This window comes from Pongo abelii, chromosome 2 (genome assembly GCF_028885655.2).
Source record: "Pongo abelii isolate AG06213 chromosome 2, NHGRI_mPonAbe1-v2.0_pri, whole genome shotgun sequence".
Taxonomy (NCBI): domain Eukaryota; kingdom Metazoa; phylum Chordata; class Mammalia; order Primates; family Hominidae; genus Pongo; species Pongo abelii.
In genome coordinates, this window is record NC_085928.1 from 186,064,902 (window position 1) to 186,074,130 (window position 9,229).

The window sequence follows — 9,229 nt, forward strand, 5'->3', positions numbered from 1 at the left end:
TAAGGTATAAACCCTTTTTTTATGCCATCTTTACTATACATAGTAAAACTCATAGAGCAAATCACTACCTACAAACATAATTTTGGACAGAAACATTATAATTACCTAACTATAATATAAAGATCAAGTAAAAGTAAAATAATTAAATAATATATGTTTCAGTACATAAATATTACAAAACAATGTTTCTAGAAGACGTTATAAATGAACCATATACGTATACAACTCTGTGTAAAATTACTGAGAAAGGCGGGGCAAGTTGGCTCATGCCTATAATTCCAGCACTTTTGGAGGCTGAGGCTGGTGGATCACCTGAGGTCAGGAGTTCAAGACCAGACTGGTCAACATGGCGAAACCCCATCTATACTAAAAAATACAAAAATTAGCCGGGCATGATGGCGTGCGCCTGTAATCCCAGCTACCCAGGAGGCTGAGATGGGAGAATCGCTGGAACCCAGGAGGTAGAGGCTGCAGTGAGCTGAGTTCATGCCACTGCACTCCAGCACAGAGAAAGTCTCCATCTCAAAAAAAAAGATTACTGAAAAAAATTATAGCTACAAATGCAGACTGACACAGCGAGGTTGTATATGTTATTCCAAAATCACAGGCAGTGCTATTTGCATTGATGTGATTTTATAAAGTGATGAAAGATCCTTGCAAACTTTTAAACCAAGAAAATATAGCCCTCTCTTTATTTGCAAGTGTTCAGCATTCCTAAAAAATTCCACATACATCAAATGGAATAAAAATAAGTTGAATTTATTTGTAATGTAACATAAGTCTCTAGACTAAAATGTAACATAACAAATGGTATAAAAATGTTAACTTTGTTTGTAATGTAACATAAGTCTCTAGGCTAAAATGGTTTTAAACAGGCTTTTCATTACATAAAAATTTGGTGGGACATTCCAAATTTGTTCAGGGTATGACAGAATTCGATATTGTGCAGGTATATTGAAAATATTGTAGGTTGTCTAATATATCTGACCACCACTGAGTGAAGGCCAATATTCAATCATTTGATAATCAAAAACATACTTATTTTGCAGATGCTTCCTCTGGATATAACCACTGCCATTGAAAATTATGGGTCTTTAGAACAATAAAAATATCCAAATTACTGTTTTCCCCAATAATAAGTCTAATATACAGAAACTTATCAATCATGTTTTTATAATGATAGATGGTTCATTTTACTCCACATTTGATTGAAATGCCAGTTAAATGCATGTGGAAAATTCATTAAATCTTCTTTTTATTTTTGGCCATCAACCGTCATAAACTCCCAGTTTTATAGAATCATCCAACTCTGCAGTACCTCAGATTCTTCAGATTCAATTTGTTCTACATGTAATTCACTATTCTCACAAATTCTTCTTGTATAATTATTATATGATGTATGTCAGCAAATGCGCCTTCCCTGACCCTGCATTCTCTGGTATTCCTGTTTCTAATCAACATCTGTTAATTCAGTAACTTTACTACCGTTTATATTAGAACTATCCTCTCCATGTCCATTTAGACTGTACATGTTCAGGTTCTCATCATTCTTCAAATACACTTTTGCAATAGTTTCCTCCTAAATGGTGATTGTTTCAAATATTTGTCTAAGAATGCCATTGTCTTCTTTAACCTTTTTCATTTCAGGATAGAGTCAGTTTGTATTGCTAGGCATTCAAATGACTCTAAGATAGGTATTTTGTCAGGATTCCTCTTGCATTCTAATTCTTTTTGATAAATGAAGGAAGAAGAGGAGGAGGAGGGAGGAGGAGGAGGGAGGAGGAGGAGGGAGGAGGAGGAGGGAGGAAGGAGGAGGGGGGAGGAGGGGGAGGAAGGAGGAGGGGTGAGGAGGAGGAGGAGGAGGAAGAGAAAGAGAAGGAGAGGCAGCAGCAGCAGCTTACAATTCCTGGCATATTTTTAGTTGGTTTATACTTCTGTACCTTTGCTCAAAATGCTGTTTATGTGAAAATTTCTACCCAAATCTATTTCTACTCTATTTTAGATTTGCCTCTAATGAAGATCAATCCATCTTTCATAGCACAGAGGTCTTAGTCCATTCAGGTTGCCATCAAGAATACCATAGACTAGGTGGCTTATAAACAACAGAAATTTATCTGTCACAGCTATGGAGGCTGGGAAGTCTAAAAACAGGGGATGTAGACTCAATATCTTGTGACGGCTGGGCACAATTTTGGTTCACAGATGGCCATCTTTTTGCTGTGTCCTCACATGGCTGAAGGGAAGAGGCAACTTTCTGGGATAGCTTTTATAAGGGCACTCATCTCATTCATGAAAACTCAACCTTTATGACCTAGTCACCACCGAAAGGCCTCATCTCCAAACACTGTCACATTGGGAGTAGATTTTAACATACAAATTTGGGGGAGTCACACAAGTTCTTTGGTTTCCTGATGCATATAAAAGTTATGTTTAAACTATAATGTAGCCTATTAAGTGTGCAATAGCAGTATGTCTAAAAAACAATGTACATACTTAAATTTATAAATAATTTATTGCTAAAAATGCTAGCAATCATCTGAGCCACCAATGATTTATAATCTTTTTGCTGGTAGAGGGTGTTGCCTCTTTGCTGATGCCTGCTCACTGATCAGGGTGGTGGTGGCTGAAGATTGAGGTGACGTAGCAGTTCCTTAAAATAAGACAACAATGAAATTTGCTGCATCAATTGACTCTTCGTTTCGCAAAAGATTGCTCGCTAGCGTGTGATGCTGTTTGACAGCCTTTTTTAAAATTTTATTTATTTATTTATTTATTTATTTATTTGAGATGGAGTCTTGCTCTGTCACCAGGCTAGAGTGCAGTGGTGCAATCTCAGCTCACTGCAACCTCTGCCTCCCAGGTTCAAGCAATTCCCCTGTCTCAGCCTCCTGAGTAGCTAGGATTACAGGCAAGCACCATCATGCTTGGCTATTTTTTTTTTTTTTTTTTGTATTTTAGTAGAGACGGGATTTCACCATGTTGGCCATGATGATCTCGATCTCCTGACCTCATGATCCACCTGCCTTGGCCTCCCAAAGTGCTGGGATGACAGGCGTGAGCCACCGTGCCTGGCCTGTTTGACAGCCTTTTACCCACCGTAGAATTTGTCTGAAAATTGAAGTCAATCCTCTCAAACTCTGCCACTGCTTATCAACTAAGTTTATGTAATATTCTATATCCATTGTTGTAATTTCAACAACGTTCACAGCATCTTCACCAAGAGTAGTTTCTATCTCATGAAATCAGTTTATTTGCTTATTCGTAAGAAACAATTCCTCATCTATTCCAGTTCTATCATGAGATTGTAGCAATTCCATCACTTCAAGTTCCACTAGTTCTCTTGTTATTTCCATGACATCTGCAGTTACTTCTTTCTTGAACATCTAAAAGTCATCCATGAGGGTCAGAATCAACTTCTTTCGAACTCCTGTTAATGTTGATCTTTTGACTTCCTTTCATAAATCATGAATGTTCTTAATGGTATATGGAATGGTGAATCCTCTTCAGAAAGTTTTCAGTTCTTTTTGCCCAGATACATCAGAGGAATCACTATCTATGGCAGCTCTAGTCTTACAAAATGTATTTCTTCAATCATGAGACTTGAAAGTTGAAATTACTCTTTGATCCATGGGCTATAGAATGGATATTGTGTTAATAGGCATCAAAATAACATCAATTTCCTTGTGTATCTCCTTCAGAGCTCTTGGGTGGCTAGGTGCATTGTCAATGAGCAGTAATATTTTGAAATGAATCTTTTTTACTGAGCAGTAGTTCTCAACAATGTGCTTAAAATATTCAGTAAACCATGCTGTAAACAGGTGTGCTCTCATCCAGGCTTTGTCAGATCCAGGATTTGGGGAATAGTAAATGAGGAAGGGCTTCCACTTAAAGTCACTGGATACATTAGCATGGAACACAAGAGTCGGCCTGTCCTTTGAAACTTCAAAGCTAGGCATTGACTTCTCTCTATCTATGAAAGGCCTATATGGCACCTTCTTCCAATAAAGGCTATTTATTTTACATTGAAAACCCGTTTAGTGTATCCACCTTCATCAACAATCTTAGCTAAATCTTCTGCATAAATTGCTGCAATTTCTATGTCAGCACTTGCTGCTTCACCTTGGACTTTTAAGTTACGGAAATTCTCTGACAGCTTCAAACTTTTCTTCTGCAGCTTCGTCAACTCTTTCAGCTTTCATAGAATTGAGGGTTAGGGTCTTGCTCCAGATTATGTTTTGACTTAAGGAAATGCTATGGCTGGTTTTGTCTTCTATTCAGTCCACTGAAACTTTCTTCGTATCAGTAATAAGGCAGTTTTTCTTTCTTATCATTCATGTGTTCACTGGAGTAGCACTTTCAATTTCCTCCAAGAACCATTTATTTGCATTCATAACATAGTGAGGAAAATATGCCAAAAACTGAGAGGCTAAAAACTAGGCCTCTTGTACCAAGAGGCTTATATCTTTCTCACTAAGTTTAACCATTTCTAGCTTTTAATTTAAAGTGAGAAATGCGTGACTCTTTCTTTCACTTGAGCACTTAGAAGACATTGAAGGGTTACTATTTGACCTAGTTTCACTATTGTGTCTCAGGGAATAGATAGGAAGGGAGATGGGGGAAGGGCTTGTTGTTGGAGCAGTCAAAATACACATAAAATGTATATATCAAGTTTGCTGTCTTATTAATAAATTTCTGTCTTTTGGGGAGGTTTGTGATGCCCCAAGACAATTACAATAGTATCATAAAAATAACTGATTATAAATTACCATAACAGATACAATAATAATGAAACAGTCTTAAATATTGAGATAATTACTAAATGTGACACATAGACATGAAGCGAGCATGTGCTGTTGGAAAATGGCACTGATAGACTTACTCGAGGCAAGATTACCAGAAACCTTCTGTTTATAAAAACTATGATACCTGAAGTGCAATAAAATGAACACAATAAAATGAAATTTGCCTCTGCTTTTTCACTCGTGCATTTTCTCTTTTCGTTTAACTTGTTAAAGACTAATCAATAATTATTTCTTACTCATCTCAATCAATTTTTTTAAATCTATTTTAACAACCTGTAAAGTCTAACATAGTATGTAATTAGTAAATAGTTATTAAAATATATAAAAGAATTTAAGCTGGTACGATATAAGTTGGTAGGCCTTAAGATCTAGCAAAAGTATTTAGCTTTTATTTTTTTAATTTTTTGCTAAAAAATAAAGCGAGACTCATCAAGAAGCCAGAATGGTTTGCAGAGTATGTGCAACTTCTCTAGGGTTTAAAATTTGCTGATGTCAATTGTATAATCTTAATATATCTTAAGAGTGATATGATGACACTAAAATCTCTAAGAGCAAAAATGAGGTGCCTTTTCAATAAAGGTTGCCACTTATTAAATAGCTTGGGTCCTATTTATTTATTTATTTTTTTTGCTTAATCTGATTAAGTCATGCCTTGATAGTTCAGCAAAACCATTTGTTTTTATTTAGCTTTTTAACAAATCAAATAATTATTGTATGTGAATACAGCCTCAGGGAAAACACAGCAATACATTTTTGAGACAAAAGGTTATCTTTGTACTATAGCTATAGTGACATAAAATGGGCTGTCAGGGTTTGCCAAGAGCACTGTAGAAGGGTAGTGAGTCTATCAAGTCAAGAGTTCCTCAATTCTCACTGAATTAAAATCAGATCTCAAGTTATTTGCTTAATATTCATTGTGGTACATTATGGAAACCAAAGAACTATTTTAGCTGCTGCAATTTGTAACTATGTCAGATACATTACATATTCATGAAAAATAATTACAATTTTTGTAAATTTGAAATTAACTAATTTAGAGGTGGAAAGGCAGTAATCTTTTTATTCTTCATCATAAAGGGTTATGGCTGTCATGCCTATAAGAAAAGATAAGTGCATACAAGAAAAGCATAATAAATTTATTATGTGCACACATGTTCACGGAAGTTATACAAAACATGGAAATTCAAAGAAAGGACCAGATGGTTGATGCCTAAATACCCTCTTTATTGGAAGGGGATTTGAAGAGGAGGGCTGTAAATGAATGGACCTGAAGATTAGGCAATTGCTTGTAAATGATTCTCTTTGGGAATTGAATTGGGAACTGAGAACATGTAATCATTTGGGACAAAGTTCATCTGGGCTTTAGGTTTGGTGTTTAATTTTCAACCTCTTTCTCAAATTTTAATTTTATCTAGTTTATGAAAGTTCACGGAAGGGATCAAAGACAATTGTGTTTCTCTTTAAAGTTCTGGTTTCTAGGTAGATAAGGGAACTTCAGAGTGGCCTTATCCTATGTTTTAGTAGAGACAAAGGATTGAGAGACTTGCAGGGCAGTCAAAGAGACCTTGAGGCTGTTTCCTTATTTCAGTCGGTCAAAGCGCAATATTGGGTGTATTGTTTTCTGAGTCCCAACACTCTATATATTGTCATCATCTCTGAATGAGAGTGTATTGGGGTCAGTATTTGTTATAAACTTTCTTGAATTTAGACTGATTTTTAAATTCTCTGTAAGAAAATTGGGCCTTTAAAATAAAAACATGTTAGCCTTATTTGATTTGATATATACATTTAATTATATCCTAGATTATTAAGTATGCGAATATTCATATATATTTATTTATAAGTACATATTTATTTATTATATGATATATATTTATATACCATATACAGATATTATGTATATTATACATTTATATAGAAGTGTTTATATATTTTATATATATATATATATATATATATGCAACTATCTAGCTGCCTAGCTAGCTATAATTCTTGAGAATTTCCTGGACTTTAGAGAAAATGATTACTAATTTGCTTATTATTTTAGTTAGGCATATCAGTTTGAATTTTTTGAAACTTAGTACATGCACTAATTTAGTATTATACGTGAAAAAGAGGAGGAGGAGTAGGATGCAGAAGAGGAGAAGGAGGAGAAAAGAAATAAAAAAGAAGAGAAAACTTTGGGAGGCCAAGGCAGGTGGATCACCTGAGGTCAGGAGTTCGAGACCAGACTGATTAATATGAAGAAACCCCATCTCTACTAAAAATACAAAATTAGTTGGGTGTGGTGGCATGTGCCTGTAATTCCAGCTACTTGGGAGGCTGAGGCAGGAGAACCACTTTAACCCTGGAGGTGGGGGTTGTGATGAGCCGAGATTGCGCCATTGCACTCCAGCCTGGGCAACAAGAGCGAAACTCTGTCTCAAAAAATAAATAAATAAAAAAGGAAGAGAAAGGGCAAATGAGGAAAACAAATGTAAGAAAGGGGAGGTGTGGGTGTGAGGATGGAATGAACTTGAAAAGAGAAAGGAATAGAAAATGTAAAATACAAGGGAACAGGCTTGACTTGAATTGTTGCTACCTGAGAGTTCACTTTATCATTATTCACAAAACTGTATGTGTGTATTGGAAAAAAAAAAAACAGAAAAACAGAAAGTATAAAAGACAAAGGAGAAGAGGAAAGAATTGAGAAAAGATAATCTACTCAGTAAGAGTTTTGAGAAAAGATAATCTACTAAATAAGAGTTATAATAATTAGGTCTCCATATAAGAAATAAAATTAGACTGCTTTTTTACACCTCATATACAACATATAAATTCCAGAAGTATTAAAGATCAAAATGACTAAAAAGAAACTTTCGAACATTTAAAAGCTCCTATAAAAGAATGTTTTACAGCCTTAAAATAGGAAAAAATATTTAAAAACAAACACATGTTAGCATTCATAAGAAAAAAGGAAATTATTTCATTAAAGTCAAATAAAAAATGAAAATCTCCATGGGACAAAACGTCACAAGAAAATTAAAAACACAAGTGCCAGACCGAGAAAACAGATTTGCAACATATGTAATAGCCAATAAATTTAGATTATTCATTCGCTTTTATACCTGCTTCCTTTAAGAAAGAGATCTTTCCAAACTTTCAGCTGTACACATGGCCTCCCAGCTGGAGATGCTATCTTTCAGGTTTCCAAGCACCCACCTGGGCCTCGTGACCAAGCCCTGGCCAATAGGAAAAAAGCAGGAGGAATGTTGACTGTGCACTCTGAATAGAATCTTCGACATGGAAATGACTTACCTTCATTTTCCTCCTTACACTTTCTATTGGCTGGAAATGATAAATAGCCTTGATGCCAGAGACAGAAGCCATGTCTTAAAGATTACAAAGCCGTCTTGTCTTCAACTCTGGACTGCTTTGTGGGAGAGAATAAACTTCTTGGCTTATTTAAGTCATTCTTTTTTTGCATCTCTTTGTGATAGCAGGCCAAATGTAGCTTTTCTCTAACTAAAATTATTAACACTGTATCACAGAAGCGTAAACTGATACTTGAAGAAACTTATATCAAGAATATATCAAACAAGAAGTGGCAAAGTGAAATATAGTGGTGTTTCTGACTCCAAAGCCTGTGTTCTTCCTACCTTAATCCTAGGCAGGTAAAGTCTGGCCCAAGGGCATAAATTCTCGAATGTAACTGTAAAGGGCAGTCTCAAAGCGACTGCTAATTAAAACCTAGAGCATATGAAAATTCTAATTAGGAAATATTTGGCTCCTTTACATATTTGTTTTAAAAGGTCTCAGACATTGTTCTAGGAACAATGCTACGGGTACTTTTTGGGATTTAATGTGGCTCCTAGGTGATGAGATCACAAAGTACCCTTCTCAGTCATTCCACCACATCCACCCCGACAGGAACATAAAATATTTTCTTACCCTGATGGAAAGTTAGCTCTTACAAGTCACAGTTAAATTTCCTCTCTCTCAGCCTATAGCACATAAAGTATTACCAGTGTATTATGAAAGAGACTGATAGAATCAGTTTAATTTTCTCAGTGTTCTAATGAGAAAAGTATCAGGCAGTGAAAGAGTTTATCAACCAATGTTCCAAACAACAGTGACTGCAAGATTTTTCCACATGGAAGTAGAAATATAATAAATCTAGGTCAAAAAGAGCTATTTGGTTACCAAGCAGTGATTTGGAACCAAGGCAGCAATTTTCTCTCAATCTGAAAAGAAAAAGTATTTTGTTCTTGTAGCTGATTCAATTAAAATAAGACACATGAAAACATTACATTTTTTTTCCCTTGATGCCAGATTTGCAGAAAGACTGAAGAGATACTTAACAGGGCAATATTTCAGTCATAACAACTAATCTGCTTTGTCATTGAGGTGTTTAAGGGAAAATTCAACACCACCAAGCACGTTAGTGT

General features: G+C 35.4%; 1 long non-coding RNA gene across 3 annotated transcripts in view; it reads right to left on the reverse strand.

Annotated features, from left to right (window-relative positions):
• LOC129058731 (uncharacterized) overlaps positions 1–7,998 on the reverse strand; it is a 301,795-nt gene extending 293,797 nt beyond the window's left edge. For all 3 annotated transcript variants that reach the window (XR_010139305.1, XR_010139304.1, XR_008524064.2), the window contains exon 1: positions 7,910–7,998. This is a non-coding gene — a long non-coding RNA (uncharacterized LOC129058731). The remainder of the gene's footprint in view (positions 1–7,909) is intronic.
• Positions 7,999–9,229: the final 1,231 nt, after the last annotated feature.